Raw genomic sequence first — 16,539 nt, 5'->3', positions numbered from 1 at the left:
GCTGCGAATGCTCGGTATTTCTTTAAACATTTTCGTAAAACGATAGTAACCGCATATTGCGCCCTTTTCTGATTATATCCATTTTCTACAAAAAAAAAAGCCCTGGCCTCATTTGCCATTTATTTACGAAATAGAATGTTTCTATGCGCGAGCCGCCGCGGTGGCTCAGTGATTATGGCGCTCGGCTGCTGACCCGAAAGACCCGGGTTCTATTCTATCCCGACCGCAGCGGTCGAATTTCGATGGAAGCGAAATTCTAGAGGTCCGTGTACTGTGCGATGTCACTGCACGTTAAGGAACCCCAGGTAGTCTAAATGTCCGGAACCCTCACTACGGCGTCTCTCATAGAGTGAGTCGCTTTGGGACGTTAAACTCCCCCATGAACCTTTTTAGGCGCGAAGACAATGGTTGCTACTTTGTCATAATCTTGTTAACTGCTATCTACTTATGTAATACAAGCAGCGACACTTTTGACGCCTTAAATAGAAAAACTTCGAAGCCACGACATATTAAAAGTTAGAAAAAGAACGTGTTTCTTTTTCATTAGTGTTTCTCAGTCAGGGTCAGAGCATCTGTGCCAAAAATACAGCAAGGCTCATTTCACCTGTTATATACGCTGTTTCGTCTGGCATTTCACTCCGCATGCGTATAAATACGCCAGCGTTGTTCTGTTCCCAAAACGGCCTTCTTTAGACGAGTGCTGGAAGGTAGGCTTCCTCGCAGTAGCTTTTCCTAACCTAACACCTATGTGGCGCTATGGCCCACGGCCCGAAAATATGCATCGCGCCCCATCGGTAATTACGCATGGTAATTCATGCTTACCTGGATGAGTATGCTGCCGTCTCTGCTTGCAGCATCGACTTTGGCTTCGTGTCGCGTATAATTCCTTTCACTGCACACTATTTCGCAATTCATGACGATGTTCGACCGTGAACTACTGCCATTCTGTTTTTTTCCTCGGTTTAGAAGGGTACGTTGTCTTGCTATCCGTGGAGCGACCCGCCGTGGTCGAAGCTCTTACCTTCATCCTTTTGAAACCATGCACAGATCATTCGTGGTTGAACGAACTATTTGAGGTCAATTTGCCCTTAGCCGCCGCGGTGGCTCAGCGGTTATGGTGCTCGGCTGCTGACCCAAAAGACGTGGGTTCGATCCCGGCCGCGGCGGCTAGAATTTCTTTGGAGGAGAAATTCTAGAGGCCCGTGTACTGTGCGATGTCAGTGCACGTTAAAGAACCCCAGGTGGTCGAAATTTCCGGAGCCCTTCACTACGGCGTCTCTCATAGCCTCAGTCGCTTTGGGACGTTAAACACCATATACCAGACCAGACCAATTTGCCCTTAATTAATTCCTGGAAACTCAGAAAGTGTTCCTATGCACGGCGGTTTTGTGGCTTATTTTTTACCTCTGTCTATCGCTGATACAAGAACAGCTTCGTGCCCACTTTCTTCTCCCGCTTCCAAGCGTATCATCTGATGACGATGATGATGATGATTATGTCCTCAGGCCTAATGCTCGCAGGCGATGAAGCTTCAGCAGAACTTCATCGCCTTCGTCACCTTCGGAGAGCTATATACGTTCAAAAATATTACAACCTACTATAGAGAATGTCATAGCCTTTAACTTCGCCTATGTAAAGGCCTCAAGAAGGCGGATGAGCGGCTCCTTTTCCGCCTTCTCACCAATACCTTGCTGTGCCCGGCAGCAATTAAACAATTGACCCATCCTTTAGCGGCAGCTACCAGCACTGTAGTGCAGTGTCTTCGGACACCTATCACCTGGTGTGAACTTTCCCCTCCAACCCGGCATTCCCCCCATCCCCAACCCAACCCGGGAGGAATGGGAGGCGACCCTGCTCGGCTGCCACGACTAGGCCCAGCAAGCCTTAGTCGGGCGCGCCCGGGCGGCCACCGCCCCTGGGTCCCAAACTAGGGACCTCCACCTAGTGTTTGTAAGGATCGGTCCCTTAGGGGCTGAAACAAGCATACCTCCTGTCCCTTTTGAATAAATGTTTTCACACCATCCCCACCTTGTGTGGGACCGTGGACTTCGTGCGTCTTAACTCCATATGAGAGGCACTGTGGCGTCTGTTAGCTCGGATTGAAAGAGCGCACATGTTTTAGTAAAAGCAGCAATGCAGACGAAAACAATGTTGTGGCAAAAACCTTTTTTTCCCACGCAATATTTTCAGTGCACTACGAAGCCGACATTGCGAAAATTTCCCGGTAAGTCGCATGTATAATACAAAAAAGACAATGCGGTTACACTTTCTATAACAACATCAACCTAACCTATGTCTTTGCGAAAGTGAAATGGACGGCAGAAAAAAAACTATGCCCCGAAATCTGCCTATAACGCCATGACAAGTTATTATGGAAATATCTTCTATCTGTTATTACATCGCGCTGTTATGTAGTACGCTAAAAGGTATGGAAATGCGCAGGAACGCACTACCTCGCCTCCACGCACGTTTAGCAACAGAAGCGTTTCAGCATTGAACCAGAACATTCCTCCCAAAACTTTCTTTAGACACTCTACAGACTGTCCATAGGTTGCTGTCTATAAGGTCTCTAGACACTATTTAGACAAATCCGAGAGAACAGTCCATAGGCAATACAAATGCTATAAGCAAACTATCGACTTATGGATACACTTTTAGTAGGCTTTTGTGCATAGACAGTCTATAATCTATGAATACAAAAAGAAATATCCATACGAAGACAATAGAAGCTATAACATATCTATAGACTGTCTATGTATTTTAATAAGGGATGGCACCGCTGCGCGTGGGTCTCTTGTGCGCGTACAGGTACAAGCATTCTGATAGGACGGTACCCCTCGACTCTCTGGATGCTTACTAAGCGACGTAAATAAAGTAGTCCTATTTCGCATAGAGTACGGCCAATTAACCGGAATGTGGGTGACAGCATGCGAGGAAATAGCCGCGATAAATTACGCGACTCCAGGCTTTTTTTTTTTTGTTTTCAGTATGCCAGTCGTGTAAACAAGTAACGTTTTAGTTCGAATGAAATCAGCCGCATGCTAATTTTTTACTTGAAGGAATTGGTGAGCGCTATAAAAACACGGAAAACTGACGATCACACAGGACGAAGCGCTTTCTAACCACTTCGTCCTGTGTGTTCGTCTCTTTTCCGTGTTTTTAGAGATTAAACAGTTGCTAGAAAGCGCTTGGGAGTAATTTGCGATTCGCTGATGGCATTGCCTTGCTAAGTCACTCAGGACATGAACTGCAAAGCAGGATCAATGAATTCGACAGGCAGAGCAGAATGGTGGGGCTAAAAATTAACATGCAGAAGACCAAAGTAATGTTAAACAGCCTAGCTAGGGAACAACAGTTCGCAGTTGGTAGCCAGGTGCTGGAAGAAGTAAGAGAATATGTCTATTTAGGGCAGGTAGTGACAGCTGATCCAGATCATGAGAGGGATATACTAGAAGAATAAAAATGGGGTGCAGCGCATATGGCAGGTTATCTCAGATCATGAATAGCAGTTTACCAATATCCCTCAAGAGAAAAGTATGCAACAGGTGTATCTTACCGGTACTCACCTATTGGGCAGAAACGTGGAGGCTAACAAATAGGGTTCAGCTTAAGTTAAGAACAACGCAGCGAGCTATGGAAAGAAAAATGATAGCTGTAACGTTAAGAGATAGGAAGCGGGCGGAGTGGGTGAGAGAACAAACGCGCGTTAATGATATCCTAGTTGAAATCGAGTGGAAGAAGTGGGCTTGGGCAGGGCATGTAATGCGAAGGCAAGACAACCGCTGGTTCTTAAGGGTAACGGAGTGGATTCCAAGAGAAGGCAAACGTAGCAGGGGGCGGAAGAAAATTAGGTGGGCGGATGAGATTAAGAAATTTGCGGGAATATGGTGGTCGCGCCTGGCGAAGGACAGGGTTAGTTGGAAAGACATGGGAGAGGCCTTTGCCCTGCAGTGGGCGTAGTCAGGCTGATGGTGATGATGATGATGAGAAAGCGCTTCGTCCTGTGTGTTCGTTCCTTTTCCGTGTTTTTATAGCGCTCACCAATTCCTTCATGTATGTATTTCCAACTAGCCCCAGTAGTAGCTATTTTGACTTATTTTTTAGCCCAAAATTTGAAATGTTTCCTCAATATATTTTAGTAAACTACACAAATACTGGAGCAGAGCCAATTAAATGTAAGACATGCAACTGCAATATTAAATTAACCCACTGCTTACAGCAGCCGTCCCAGGCGCAAAACGTGCGCGCTACCGCTTTAGCCACAGGCGCCTTTTTTTGATTATTTGTGGTATTTTACACTAGTGCGCTAAGTACGACATACGCCTAGAAGACTCGGCGCAATTTTTCTTCCGCTTTCATCTGTGAGAGAAGCTTTGTGGCAGCATGCCTTTCGCCTTCAACTTATCGCAAGCTAATCGAAAGGCATGCTGAGCAGTGTTTATAGCTGCACTCTAAGAAAAAAAGGTGTGATTTTAGTCCTCTAAGGGGGTAAATCCACTGACGCTGTGGCGAGCCCCTTTTGGTGCGAATTTGCACCCTCGTCGGGGGACTAAGTGTGTGTGGTGTAAAGTTTAGGCTGCAATAGTACTAATGTTATTCCGTTTGATCAGGTGTAAGTATAAGCCCTTTATGACTAACGTTACCCTTCCTCAGAAAGACTGACGCTTAGGCCGTGAAAGTGCAAACATATGCTTTACTTTCTGGTGCATGTTTGCACCCACTCGGAATAAGCTTATGCTCGATCTCAAAGCGTAAACTTATCCTCCCAAGGGCTACAATTAAGCCTTTCAAATGAGCTTACTACAACGCTCCTGATGTGCAACTTTACACCTTATCAATGGGCGTAACGTTGTTCTGCAAGAGGACATGGTTTTGATCTTTTCAGGTGCACCCTTACACCGTGTTAGAAAGGGTACTGTTAGGCGTAAACTTACCCTCGCAAGGGCTATAGGTAAACCTACCTAATCAGTTTATAACAGCGCTCCCGAAGTGCAACTTTGCACCGTATCAGTGGGCGTAACATTGCTCTGCAAGTGTGTATGTTTTGCTCGTTGAGGTGCATCCTTACGCCTCTCTTGGTAGGGTAACGTTACCGTCCAGAGGACTGTAGGCTATCCCGTATTGCAGTGTATTGATACACCTTCTCGAAAGTAAGGCACAGGCGCGGTCGCTGTGATACTTTTTGGGCCTGGAAACTAATTCCCTGTGTAAGCGTGTGGTAACGGTGCATCAGCTGTAATTTATAACTCACATTGCAACTAAACGCAGCATTACCATACACCTACAGAACAAAGCTACTCGCTGAAAAGGCATGATAACTACCTCATTTACGTGCAGTTCACAGACATTTTTTTCTTCCACAATCCTGGTTATGTTTGTGTTAGTGCGATAAGTTTGTGACGTGCCGTGCAGCACATCAGAAGGCAGTTTTGCACTCCAGTGACAGTACACCAGTACGCACGACAGGGTTTATTTCGTATTGAGTTTAATATGGCAGCATAACTCTCAGTAGTCTTCTGTCAACGTCGTGATGGCATCCATTGTCCAAGTGAACCTGTGTGAGAGAAAAAAGATCGTTGAAACATTCGGGGAGGCACACACATTTAATGCATAAATTTTAATTGAACATTTGCGGAAACCCGTAAGTCGTCTTCTCCGCAAATTTGTTTTCCAAAAAAAAAGGTCTCGAACCCATTGGGTACACTCAGTCTTCGAGCGTATGAAAACTGCGGATGATCGCACTCTGCCTGCAGCAGCCTAGCCAGGAGAAAGAGGGAGATCGTCCTTTGTCACAGTCCTATGGTGAGTGGGTTCCGTGTTCTGGCTAAGAGTGTGGGGGAAGGAACGTTTCGGAAGGGAGGAAGTTGAAGGCACGGTGTTGTTCAGCAGAAAAATTTTTAGAATGCTATATATGAGTTAGCTCACTACTGGGCATAGGAACAAAGGCCCATTTCCTTCCACTTCTTGCCTATAGCCTCTACTGCAGTGCTACAGAAGGTTGACTGCAATACCCTTTTCTATACTGTACCACTGTATAAAGTCACTCCACTGTACTCTTTTGACTGCCCTCTCGGGGCCATCTTTACAAGCCAGTTTCCTCAGAAGGGGGAACTTGACTCTTCGTTTCCACAATGTATGCGAGAGTGTCGTCTGGGAACGAGACCTTTTGGTTGGAAAAGAAACCTTGCGGAGCAGCTGATTTAACGATTACAGACCAAGAAAATAAATAGAAGAATGAACAACACAAGCTCTGGACAATAAATGATTGTAGAATCGTTCATGCTACTTGACAGAAGAACATGCATGCCCCGACAAGTAGACCAAACTGTAGGCTCCTCATTTGATGCACATATCAAATATGCAGTGGAAGTAGCACGCAGCTCCAACTCCGAAAATGGCCTAGTTTTTTTCATTCTTTTTGTATTTGCAGCGTTCTTCCGGCGTTGATTCAAAGGGGCACGATGATGCGGCTGAAATCAGCAAGACATACGAAACCGAAACGCAGTATAATTGACGGTTCTAAAAGAAGAGGCAGGGTATCTTTATTCACCTGTCATGCATGCAGTGGTGCTACCAATTATTCACTAATATTATGAGCCTGGAACACTTTTCGCAAGCAAAAATAAACTGAAGAGAAAGTTGTTGTCCAGTTATGCTTTTGGCGCTAGAAAAATTCCGGCCGAATTTAGAAAGTTTAGCTCCTTATCGCAGCGCCTGCGTGCAACAAAGGCGCATGCACACTGAGATCATGCGTTTCTTTCTGCAACAACTTGCAAAATTATATATGTCAGATTCTCAAGAAGGATGGTCTCCGATTTACAGTCAAGTCTCGCATTCTTTCTAGAAAAGGAAAGTGGGAGAAGCCCCTAATCTATTTCGGCATCGACTGACGCATCTCCCCTTTTGTGGGTCGAGCAGGAATTCATAACGCAGACTGGGGAAAAAAATCTTTTTTTTTTTTTGAAAATATCTTCTAAGTCAGCGGCAATTTTGCAAGTTGTTAACTGTTGTGAGGGTTTACTGACGTGAAATAGGGATAAAAAAATGTTTGCGGGTGAAGCTTGAGAACAGCTATAGCGGCTTGGAGAAAGAACTGAAAATTGGTTTTGAGGAAAGGAAATGATGCAGTAACTGTCTCACATATCGGTGCACACCCGAACCACGTGCGTCTGGAACAAAGATTGCCAAATGGCATTGGGCCGCATCATAGAAAGTTTTGGTCTCCAGTTCAATTCTTTTTTAGATTTCAACCATTCAGAGCAATCATCAAGGTTCGTAAATGAAAGTAGGACTCAACCTCTGAAGCTTAAATGCCCTATTAGCTGCACTCATGCTGGAGGTTGCATGCAATTTGCAACGTACAGGGTCAATCACACTTAGAGGGAACACGGCTCCGCGTGGCCGCGTGCCTGCGGAGTGCCTTTGCATCGAACCCGTTCATGAATCAATGCTCAGTGGCGCACGAGAAGAGGGACCTCGAAGTGGTGCTTCGTGTCATGTGCCCCTTTGCACGGCTTTGTTACCGGCTTTGTCGCAATGGTGGTTGGTCGCAAGCCACGTGGAGCCTTGTTCCTTCTAAGTGTGATTGACCCTGTACACCCGCCGTCAAGAGCTGATGAAAGGCGACTGCGTCGAAAACATGTAAAAGCTTCGCGCCCAAAACTTATAGCTGGAGATATAAGGGTGCTACGCAATTTGCACCATGACAATTAGTCTGCATATATTTATTCTAAGATGCACGGAAAGGCGATGACGAAATTGAATTATTTTAGTGAAAGTGTACATGAGCATAAGTAATTCCTCACCCTTCTACAAAATACAAGCAGAAAAACGTTCGACAGTACTTACCAGGATTGATGACGTCGTCGCGAAGTAAGCCTGTTGGCAGACTATCGAAACGCGTTATTCCCTCGGCGACTGCACACCACAGAGTCGCATAGCAGACAGCCTGAGAAGCACCGTCCAGAGGCGCGAAGTGAAAACTACATCCGGCAGCAGCTGCCAGTAACACGCAGCGCAATGACGGGTCGCGCTCTATTCGCGGAAGGACGAATGAGCGAACCCACGTGTCCTTTGCAGCCTTTCTTCATGCCTTTCACCCTTTTCTCCTTCTGCAGGCAGATTCTTGCTTCTTCTCTTCTTTTCCTTCTCCGAACCGGTTTCCGCTTGTCCCTCGTGTCTGCTTTCTTGGTATTTCACCTCTGCCGTCTCTGCTTCCCCCAGAACAGCCGAGGAAAGAGAGGTGAATACAAAAAAATATTTTTCCCCCTTTTTCCCCCCACCTCTTTACAATGAGCAGTGGTACAAACCGCATTCCTTGCTCAGGTAGAAAATGAGGACGCAGCTGGCACAGCTCGGTTTGACATCAGTCTTGTACACCTTACAGATAATAGCAAACCGATTACAATTAATATGGCTCCATCTGAAATGTAATTGATTACCGTGGAGAATTACACCTGTGCTACACGGATACGTTAGAATGGGATCTGAGTCGAATGACATTCGGACTCGACGAACCCCCACGATGCTGCAGGACACTTTCCAAACGGATTCGAATAAGCCTCAGCTTGTTTTAAGAGTACAATGAAGATGACGGCGGCAGTCATTGCGGTCACACTAGTCCGACAATAACACTGTCACGGTCAACAGTAGCACGTGATTATAGTGAACTATCTAATGGACTATAATTTGACTGTAGTGGGAAAAGTTTTTAGGTCAACGACACCGACGAATTCGATCGGCGGACAGTCAGCCTTCGTGTCTTCGGCAGGTCGGCGGCTGAGCGTGAATATATTCGCGCTTCTACATTATCCGTGTTAGAAATAAGCGAAATGAACGGTTTTATTTCAAATGTGCACAGGTGAACACCCACCAACGACAAGCGCTTGCGAAATCAATTTTAGTCGACGACTCCCTTCCCTTTCGCGACGACTAGGCCTAGCGAGTCCACAGGGTGAGGTCTGTGATTGCGGCGGTTGTGAATAGCGAATTCACAACCAAATGCCAATGGTCAGCGAGTGTAGTTACGACAACTGTGAGCTGAAGTCAACTATTGCTTACATCGCAGGGCGCACATATGATGAACGGGAAGCGCCGGTGTGACCCAGACCGCCGAGCAGTGCTTTACGGCCACGAGCAGTCGTCGACGGCGCTAGTTTGTGGATAACAAGTTAGGCCATTTCAGTTAACGCGAACGGTCACCAAACAAACTTCTGGATAAAGTAGTTTAAAATAGAGTACTGCTCACGTCGAAAGAAGCAGGGACAATTAGTGAGAAGTGCCGTTCCTATGCGATGGCAACAACCCGGCTGTCATGTGTTTCTCAGGCGAGCGATCACATCGGCGCTCCCCACAGATTGTCGCACTGCGTAAACAAGCACGGGTACAACCTGTACAAAAGAGGAGAGATTGTTTAATATAATTAAAGCGCAGATTGCGTTTTATTTCTTGAAAACGAGCACTAGATGTTCGTACGCAGCGATGTAAACAACAGTATCAGTGCAGTCGTCCTCATCGGCGCACTCCTGGGGAAATTTAATGGTCTGAAATTTCATACAACATCTGAAATTCAAATTTCATGAATTTCAAATGTCCATTGGTGTACTTCTTTCAAGAGGATGTCCCACTGTATCAAAACAATGCAAATGTCAGCTTGTAATTATAGCAGGAGAGCAGATGAAGCCAATGTGTTTTAAACATGTAGGTACTAGTTTATGAAGCCTTAGGTAAGCATACATACATAATCGAAAAAAAGGTGCATGAAGAGATGGTACACAGGATGGTCCACAAAATGTGGGACAAACATGGATATGTGCGCTTATCTGAACGTATTGAATTTTTTTTTTAAGAACACACTTAATAAAAAATAAGTTTTACAACATTTATTTATTGCAGCTTTTACACATGTATCTAGCATTCGCACTCACTTGCGCTTGCAGTACCAAGTCAGTCGCAACGCTCGAAATGCGGGATAACTTCAAACCACTGGCTGTACTCGTGCGAACAGGGAGTCAGCATTGTGCACAGACAGCAAGGTAATCGCGCAAAGACTGGAGAGCACGGGGTTATTATCTTTCAAGCGGTTATCAGGGCTGCGAATCTAAAAGGCTCTGGTAAGCTGAGCGTCCGCGTCTCTTTCGCTCCTGTATTATTCTCTAGGGACAGCGTGCTTTGCAATATTCGTTCGTTCCTCATTGAGGTCACAGAAAAGTTCCAATAAAACTGTACACAGAGAATTTGAAGGTCGGTCTTCAGTTTGGGTGCTCGGCAAGGCATTGGAGTGGTGCCGCTAAGCCTTCGTTTCCATGTTTTTGGGAAGAGCTCATCCTATGTTTGATAGTTGAGGTCATTAAGATGTCGCAGTTTTCGGCCGGGGCAGCAGAAAGCTACGCCGTCGGCTCAGGGTAGATATTCTTCGTTGCTGGGGTCTTTGTTTCTTTTCGCTTCCCGCTTCATTTCATGGTTTTTTTTTTCTATTCCCGACACATTTCTTTGGAAGCGTGGCGGACGCCATGGTGCCGGCAGCGCTGGTCAACACCTGGCCGTGCCTGACTGATCTTTTGTGCAAGTGCTTCCGCGTCGGGGAACGCAAGAGAACCCTCACGGGAATATCCAGGGGGCTTGGAGAGGGGAGGAAGAGTAGGGGGCGGGGGTGGACAGGATGCAGCATTTCAAACCTCCAGGACACCCCATGAGTAAAAAAAAAAAAACGAGACCAAAGAAGCAAGCAGCCTCTTCGATAGTGGTTTAGGCAATGGGAGATGGACGAAGTGATCTTAAAAGAGCTTGTGGTCGAGACTCTTGGTTCGTATTTAAATTGGAGAGAACGCCAACCAAAAAATTACTAAAAAAACACGTTTTGGAACCTACTGGTTCTTTCATCACGTGCGACTACGGGCGAGTTACAGCTTGCATTTTTAAGCCTTCTGCTAGTCATCCGCCGGGTCTCTGAACGTAAACCATGGACGTAAGAGGAGGGAAGAGTTTCTAGGGAGCGGTTTACATTGCGCCGCGTCTGACTGATGACTCAAGTAAGAGCCTTGGACGCGTACATCGGCGAGATCACAGTCATGGCGAGACCAAAAACTTCGCTGAACAAAATGGATGTCAAACAAATGAACAGGGAATGAAGAGCGGTGGCGGACACAGGGAGGCTTGTGACCACAAGACAGACTTCGAGGAAACTATTGCACTGGACAGCGAGCCGCGCCCACGCAGAAGGCTCTTATCATGACATATTCAGCAGACGCGGAAACCAGGTTTAAGTGACGAATGCGCGCCCTTCTGCGAGCTTCAACGGTTTCCAAGCGAAGCACTCTTGTCCCCTTTGGTCGTTTATAAATGCGGAGTAGTGGACTCGCGACAAAAAAAAAAAAAAAAAAACTACTTGGACTAATTGCTGCAGTCACCGTGGCCGAAGGCGCCTTCCTTTTCCTCTTCCCTGCACAGCCCTTTCTACAAAAATTGTTTTGCGAGTGTGCCATGAGAAATATGACATGTGACAAAGTTTGAGCATTCATTTATTGACCACACAATAATTATTTACGACAAGCAGTTTTCTGCTCTGTTTTTCTCTTGGCGCATAGTATTCAAAAGTACTTTTCAAATTTAGTGGAGAAATAAACAAGAAATTCCAGCGCCAGGGAGGAGGGTAAAGTGGCCGAGGACCCAACTTGCTTCCCAAAAATCAGTAGTTTTTCTTCTCTTCCTTTGTAAAAGATTACCCTAGGCTCATCCCCACCCCGTCCTGCTAACGGCAAGGTTGTCAAGTGCAAATTGCATTTAGGTTATTTAAGCACTCGTAACATCGACTGACGCAATACGTAAATCACGAATGTCCTACAGAACAACGTGAGCTTATGGTGTAAGTGCAATTATCACATTAAATCGAGGCCCGCCGATTTTGCTGTTACATGCAGCTGAGCGCGAGGAGGAAATATTACATTTCCTTGAAAATGGACACAGATTAAAATGCGCATAGAACGTGAGCGTTGGAGCTTATCGTCGTATCATGTCAAATTAAAGCATCGAATATTTTTTGTCGTACTAGAAATAGTCTATAAGAAAAAAAGCTCTAAGAATTTGCATTCCGTTTTCAGCACAGACTGCTCAGCGTAATTACTTGATGTATTTGCCACACAATAGAAATGACGTTCTTCACCGTCCCTCTATGAAGACGGCGCGCATCAAGGCACTCCTCACAAAATGCTGCACGAGCGCCCCGTCGTGGCACACGAGCAAACTATAGTCTTCCCGCTGTTTTAGGGGCAGGAACGGACGCGCAGTTATCAACACTGGTAGAGAGTGTAAGTAGGGTGCAAGTTTTCTTAAAGGGGGTAAGTGATGGAAGCGTGTTTTGAACGGGTGTAAAGTTATTCCTAGGGTCCTCTAAAGGGTGTAAAAGTCCATGCTATGCCCTTTTTACCGCTTTATCACACCCTTTTTTCTAAGAGTGTGGCGAGTCGTTCTGTCTACATGTTTCGGATTTGTTGGACGCTGGCTGTTCCCGCATGCGAAAGGGTGCCTGCATGCGGCCGCCTATGATGGCGCGAACTTCTTATTCGATCAGTTTTAGTTCCTTAGGAGGCGTCAGGGGTTTTTCCCCGGCTATGATATGGAGCGATCGCTGAAGGAACGAGGGGAAGCGCCTGACGACTGTGTTGCCACCAATAAATGGGCTTGCTTTATATTGACGCCCCCTGATAGCATTATGATGAGCGAGAATAACAGACTGGTCTCCTTCAGTGTATATTGGACGACTTAAAGGTGGTCATATCCCTCAGAGGTCTGACCGAATTGTGTGATATGATACGGTGGGGCAATATAAGATATAAAAGGCTTCGGCTTAAGTCTCCAGTCTCTTTTAAGTTTCAACGCTAGCCACAAACTTCCGCCAGCGTTTCTCATAATATCCGTTTAGTATACTTACAGCCCCTCTCAAGGCTTCTGGCATCAATGACGGCTGCAGCGAAACGCAGGCAATACGTTATAACTTTCCCCTCTTCGAACAGACCACAGTGTACAGGCAGGCATCGATCTCCATCACAGGCTGGTGACCTACCTGACCTTCAGGCCTTTGTGGCTGAACAGCAATCAGCAGGTCGCATGCATACATTAGTCCTTGCCAGTTAGATAGTGCGCGTCATATTCCCACAATCTTTTCCTTTTCTGAGCAAACTCGTAATGCATAAGCAATTTACACACACTTCATCGCGACTATTCGCTCCTTTCGAAGCAGGCCGACTCGCTAAACGACGCCGGAAAGAGCTAAAGCTAAGGTCAACTGGATGTCGCCTTTCTTTTCTTTTTTTCTGTTTTTCATATCTACATATTTTCGCCACGATGACTGAGCTTTGCACCTGTGTTCATATTGTTTTGTTCTTTTCTTCCCGTCCCCCCTACGGCAAAAAAACCTGTTGTATATATTTGTGTACAGTGATACCTATTGGATCCTGCATGACATATATAGAACTGAACAGAGTTCAACTACAAATTTGTGTGTTTGTTTTTGTTTAATTTTTCCTGTAATGCTGTCAAAACTGTATGCGGAGAGAGGGCCTCCTCAGGCTAGTAGCCATTAGCTTTCGCTTCGCTTTTTCTTTGTATTGGAAAGAAACCAATAAACAGTCAAGAATATTTAGTCGCCCCGTCCTATTTCTCTCTACAGCGGATCTCTGTCCCCGAGGAAAACTAACGAAATTAAATGGCTCATCTCGTCCACGATTTAAAAGAACGTTAAAAAGAACATCAATTTGGGCCAGGTGAGGCTGTATTAATTGAGTTTGAAAAGAAAATAGCGCTAGTGCAGGACATACACAAGAAAGACTGACGCAGGACATGCGCTAACATCATCTGAGTTTATTTACTGCCAAGCCAGCAAAAATGCAGAAACATTTTCAGGCATTCACAAAAAAAAAAAAAAAAAGGCATCAACCAAACCGTCCAAGATATGACATCTCGTTCTTCAAAAGGCGGACCGAAGTATCGCTTACACAATCAATTCAACTTTTTTTCATGTGGAAGGCTTCCAAACCCTCGATCCCGTGCCTTCGTATCTCCACTCCTGCGCAGAATTTTTATCTCCTGAAGTCGCGATTCACACTTCTTGCAGTGATTGCATCATTTCTCTCCCGGCCCATGTTCTGCCCCACGGTTACACACGAAGCCTTCAGCGCACTGGTGTGAAAGATGTGCACCCCCTAGTTCTTTTAGCGATCGCGGATGCTCAGCAGCGGGGTCATTAACGCCGCCGCCCCGTTTGGACCACATTGGCTTTTGCGCAGGTCAGTGGTATCTCGTATACCACACCTGTGCAGCGCTTCACTTACTGCATGCCATGCGTTTTGTTGCAAGAGCTTTTTATCCCTCGCAACTCACGCGCATAGCTGCGCATTCTTTCGTGGAGCATAATACACGACCGGCACGCCACGTCGCTTCGCCCCCGTTTTCACACCATGCGTGACCCTGCGCATATAAGCTACCAATTCTGGTTTCACGGATTGTTTTCTTGGCTCACACGACTTTTGAAACGTAGAACATTTCATCTTTCTTAGGAGGGTTTCAGCAACTTCTCTGATGACCGAGCATGGGAACCCCGCCGAAATCAACCGATCAACTTGCTCCTCAAAACTCGCCGGCACAGCATGCTGACACGACTTCACGAGAGCTGATTAGAGGCAAAGGCCAGCAATGGCGCGTTTTACAGTTTGTGAATGAGCTGGTGTATCAGGCAATAGCTCTTTCTGTGCTCGAGGTGGGTATCGCCAACAGACATAATGCTCGCCCAGGGTAACGTTAAGATCTAAAAACTCCAAACACCCCCTCATAGAAAGTTCACGACTGAGCACCAGCCCCCACTTTTCTTTTTGAAAGTTGGCTAAAACTGTGCTTACAGCATCTGTGTAGGTCAAGTGTTTTTTTTTTTTTTTAAGTCTTAAGAACCGTCAAAATACCTAAACACTTTTAATACTGTTTACCTTTTAATAATGTTAACCTTTGTTCTAGGCCGCGGTCAATGAATGCAGTTGCACACATTGTGGGGATTGAGCTTCTAGGGCTACCCGAGTGTGCGCCCGCTTCTGCCGTTTCGTTCGTTAGAGAGACCCCCCGTGGGGTGTCCCTCCTCCCTTGCAAGGGAAGCTCTTCCGAGAACCGCAGTAAATCACCCTCCCTTCCGTTCTTCCCGCTTCGACCTCGCTTCCCCATTGGGTCACACCGAGTGACAGTTGGGCGGCGTTGTTTCGGCGAGAGGTCCCGAGCGGGAAATGAGCGGGGAGATCGCCACCGACTCGGGCAGCAGAAAGGTGCGTAGAGTTTGGCTCCCGGGTGCCTCGGCCTTTGCCGGGGGCCCCAGAGCGCGGGTGCTTTAACGTGCGCATCTGGTATGTATGCTTGAGTCCAGGCCCGAACCTCCGGAGTCGTAGCCCGCCTGTGCGGCGCCGACGGGCTCCGGATTCGGGAGGGCCTGATTTGGCTGGTTCTCCGTCATCGTCGGCCATTGCCGGTGACGACGCGCGATGAGCCATCGAGGTGCGACCTGCGTCGTCAAGATGTGCTCCCCGTATACCCATCCTCTCTCGTGTTGCGCTGCACGCGATTTAACCCTTAGGTTGGTCGCGCGGCATGCGATCGCCCTTAGCTGTGCCGTCACGCGCGTATGTAGTCTTTGCTTTGCGCGCGTGGCTCCGCGGGCCCGCTTTCGGTGCTGCGGCGGGACTATGGGTTGTACCGAGGTCTGGGGATTAGTGCAGTGTTATGTAATGCAGCTTACTGTGTAATAAACACTCGTGCTTTCGAATAACTGCGCCTTCCTTCCTTCGGAGCGAGAGCGCAGGCGCGCACCAAACGCTGGCAGTGCCCTCAGCTTGCTCCGGCCCGAACCCGCGATATGTGGGCGAAGTGCTTCTTAATTAGCACACCGTCACTCCGGTGTTGACGAACCCACATAATTGGCGCACCAACGTAGGGCAGTTCCTACCTTTGTAGTTACTGCATTCTGTTGCAAGCTTCAGGGCTAGTTAAGCCGGGTGGTAACGCGCATGAGACGCCTTTCTATCCTCCGTTGCGGGTAGTTAGGATCTGTTAGCAAACTTGCGAATTCGTAATTTCTGGTCGATGGATGCGTGAGAAAGGAACCTTTATTCGGAATTAAAGCAATTCAGTCAGCCGCCTTTTGCGTGGATGCTATCGCGCTGGCGCCGAAGGGGACTACGCGTACGAGCATCCCCGCGCCGTGCCGAGGAGTGGCACAGCAGAGGCCTGGCTTCGTAGGACGCTGTGTAAGGGCGGCAAAACTGGCCGGACTCCTTGGGAGCAGCTGGGATTATCTCCAGCCCAAAGAGCTTTTCAGGGCCCAGTGCGGTGACCCCTTTCGCGTTTAGAATTCACGGTAGTCTCAGGGAGACAATGCGTCGGAAAGTCGCTGGTATTGCGTCGCGCGCATGAGGCCGTGGAATTCTGTCTCTTGAGAGAGACCTGGCGCCGGAACGCTAGCTTGCATTGCAGCGTGCGGCGAGGGGCCGAAGCCAGACGGAACTGGCG

The sequence above is a fragment of the Amblyomma mixtum genome, chromosome 9, assembly GCF_055824585.1.
Source record: "Amblyomma mixtum isolate Tamu chromosome 9, ASM5582458v1, whole genome shotgun sequence".
Taxonomy (NCBI): Eukaryota; Metazoa; Arthropoda; class Arachnida; order Ixodida; family Ixodidae; genus Amblyomma; species Amblyomma mixtum.
Note: the sequence above shows the minus strand (reverse complement) of the source record.